This window comes from Mytilus edulis, chromosome 12 (genome assembly GCF_963676685.1).
Source record: "Mytilus edulis chromosome 12, xbMytEdul2.2, whole genome shotgun sequence".
Taxonomy (NCBI): domain Eukaryota; kingdom Metazoa; phylum Mollusca; class Bivalvia; order Mytilida; family Mytilidae; genus Mytilus; species Mytilus edulis.
Genome location: NC_092355.1, coordinates 80,935,522 through 80,939,611, shown reverse-complemented (window position 1 = coordinate 80,939,611; position 4,090 = coordinate 80,935,522).

Below are 4,090 nucleotides of genomic sequence, written 5' to 3'. Positions count from 1 at the left end.
TTTGAAATGTCTTTATGTGTTTTTAGAAAAAAAAGTGTAGTTTCATCTGTATTCATAAGCTATTATTAACTACAGTAAATGTTAAAGTAAAAAGTGTAACTGTATTCAAAACTTGACTTGTACATGATTTATGTATTGTATTTGTCATTCATCATGTTCATCTAGCATTTCCGTATATAAATATTATCTTGGGATGTCGATTGTTTTTATGACATGTGATTTTATTTGTTTGAATGAAACAAATATAAAATTTTGAGTATTTGCTTCAATTGTTTTGAAAAAGTGAAAGTAATTTGTATAAAAAATTACAATTATTTCCGCATTAGTTAAAATGTCCTGTTATCAGTCTCACATTGTTTATACTTTTGTCTACATGTTGTTTGTTTTCAATTCTAATCATTTGAGTCTTCTTTTGATACCTCGATCTGATGATTACTTTTTCTATTCTGATGTATAGATCTGATGATTACTGTTTCTATTCCGATGTATGGATCTGATGATTACTTTTTCTATTCTGATGTATAGATCTGATGATTACTTTTTCTATTCTGATGTATAGATCTGATGATTACTGTTTCTATTCTGATGTATAGATCTGAAGATTACTTTTTCTATTCTGATACATTGATCTGATGATTACTGTTTCTATTCGGATGTATAGATCTGATGATTACTGTTTCTATTCTGATGTATAGATCTGATGATTACTGTTTCTATTCCGATGTATAGATCTGATGATTACTGTTTCTATTCCGATGTATATATCTGATGATTACTGTTTCTATTCCGATGTATATATCTGATGCTTACTGTTTCTATTCCGATGTATAGATCTGATGATAACTGTTTCTATTCCGATGTATATATCTGATGATTACTGTTTCTATTCCGATGTATAGATCTGATGATAACTGTTTCTATTCCGATGTATAGATCTGATGATTACTGTTTCTATTCCGATGTATAGATCTGATGATTACTGTTCCGATGTATAGATCTGATGATTACTGTTTCTATTCCGATGTATAGATCTGATGATTACTGTTTCTATTCCGATGTATAGATCTGATGATTACTGTTTCTATTCCGATGTATAGATCTGATGATTACTGTTTCTATTCCGATGTATAGATCTGATGCTTACTGTTTCTATTCCGATGTATAGATCTGATGATTACTGTTTCTATTGCGATGTATATATCTGATGCTTACTGTTTCTATTCCGATGTATAGATCTGATGATTACTGTTTCTATTCCGATGTATAGATCTGATGCTTACTGTTTCTATTCCGATGTATAGATCTGATGATTACTGTTTCTATTGCGATGTATATATCTGATGCTTACTGTTTCTATTCCGATGTATAGATCTGATGATTACTGTTTCTATTCCGATGTATGGATCTGATGATTACTGTTTCTATTCCGATGTATGGATCTGATGATTACTGTTTCTATTCTGATGTATAGATCTGATGATTACTGTTTCTATTCTGATGTATAGATCTGATGATTACTGTTTCTATTCCGATGTATAGATCTGATGCTTACTGTTTCTATTCCGATGTATAGATCTGATGATTACTGTTTCTATTCTGATGTATAGATCTGATGTTTACTGTTTCTATTCTGATGTATTGATCTGATGATTACTGTTTCTATTCCGATGTATGGATCTGATGATTACTGTTTCTATTCTGATGATGACTGTTTCTATTCTGATTTATAGATCTGATGATTACTGATGAGACGCGTTTTTATGAACTACAGACTCTGGAAAAAAGATATATTTTTACAAATAATGATTTGGACGAATAATTTTGATGTTTTGATGAAAAGTATCTTGAAAATGATGTAAAGTAAAAAAAAAAACCAATAGCGCAATTTGAAGATACGTGAAAATCTGGATATAAAATTTCTTTTATCTAATAACTAATTGAGGGCATGGGCTTTTGAATTGTTGATTTGTTGATTTTTTTGTAAAAATATCAGATTGGGCGATCGGGAAAAAAACCCCTAAAAAACCACAATGTCTTTACAAAACAAAAAGATATGTAAAAAAATTTATAATTATTTCAGCATACCCATACAAGTGTTTTGTATAATTGTTGAATGGCCATTTTTTTTCTTTATCGCCTTACTGCGTTGTAGAAACGCCTCACAAGAAGTAATAATTAATCGACTTAATACATACCATCAACACATTTGTTTGTAAAAAGGGGGTATGTTCATAGACAATCAAGAAATAAACGGCCATTTTACAAACAAGGAAAAAAAAGCACTCAAAAAATGTTTGTGGATATTTGTTACTTTTGAATTAAAGTTTTCCGGTTTAGACGATTTCATTGTTCATTTTATCTATGAGATAACAAATTTAGCAGAATTATGGAAAAGAACATTAACAATCTCCTGGTTATGGGTTTTTAACCAAGGTATCGCTTCGCAAAATAGTTTACGTTAACAGTATTACATGGTCAGTTTTTATTGACTTCTTTTTAGCATAACGAACGGATACTTTTTTGTTTTTTTATTTTTGTATATGTCTTAACATGCTAAAATTATGCATTTAATATCCGAAAAAAAGTTACTATGCAGATATTCGAATTATTATTTAATGGAAACTGTATCTCTTAGGGTTAGAGGATTGAAACAAGCGTGAATTGGCAAGTTTGTTCGGAGAATTGAAAAAAGAAAATGTTTGCTGATTTACAAAAAAAACCACCTATATATGTCGAAACGGCACAAATGGTCCCGTCTTGAAAAATTGCAAAATCTGCAATTTCAATAACATATATGGACACAAACATGATGGCTGTCTCACAACTCAAAATCTGGAGTCGTATAGAAAAAAAATCCACATAACTGTGATTTTCAACAATTTTCAAAGTCGTAAACTCGTAATTTGGGCAAAAATCAGCGGAACGGATTTAAACTTAAACATGATCTGTAACACATAATGGTTAACTCAAATACAAAAAAAAACTGCTCAATAACTGAAGGCGTTTAGAAAAAATGCCGTATAATGATTTGTTGTAGAATGACAGAATGACGGAATGACAGACAAGGGTTAAACAATATGGCACCGACAATTTGTTGCAGGTAAAACAACTCTGGCCTAACCCTGGCCTAAATAAACTGAAGAAAAAAAATCGATATACAAAAGATTTTTTTCAAAGTAAATGAGTGACAAAAATATTATAGCTCCACATTCATGGTTCAAATTATAAGATGATTTCAAATGGTGTACCGGTTTAAATCAAGCTGTTTGTCATGCAGTATTATAAATAGATTTGGTCATGACACATCAAAGTCGAGTTGTACCGTTTCAGACATTAAATGATGATTAAGTCTTAGATACATATTTTCTTTTATTAGTTGTTATTGACTTTAAACTAGTTGTCAATAACTGCGAGTACTGTCAGATCTGTACTTAATGTATTGTTGTTGTTGTTGTTGTTGTTGTTGATGTTGTACAAGTTCCTAGCCACGTCCACTCCATGTATTTCTATTTGTATTCATCTAATGCGTTAAGCCTTTTGCAACTGATGTTTATAGTTCGTTCTAATGTTGTACAGTTACACCACTGTCCCAGGTTAGGAAAGGGTTGGGGCCCGCTAACATGTTTACCCCGCCACATTCTATATGTGTCTGACTCAAGCCAATTTTGTTGTTTGGTACTGTTGATCAAATGCGTTGTTTGCGTTCTGTTGTACAGTTTTTGTATTGTTTTGAAGAACCAGTCCCAGGATATAGAGGGTTGGGACATTTTATCTTAAACAAGTGCAACCTAAAGAGTAAAACAAAATTGTCAAAATCTTTAGTTTGATATACTGATGACGAGCAATTAATTAGTTTGTTTACTATTTTGAAACAAACTTTTAGGAGTGGGGACTGGACACACGAATTTATTTCCCTTCACATCCAAAAAGATAATTATATAAAGTTAGCTCGACACGAAGTTTTGTTTTACCTCCGTAACATTTTAGTTTGAGTTTCTTGACCTTATGAAAATAAATATCATCATCCTTGGAGCCTCCTGTTACTATCAGCATAACTTTTAATCTATCGTAACATCTTTATTTTCAGGAA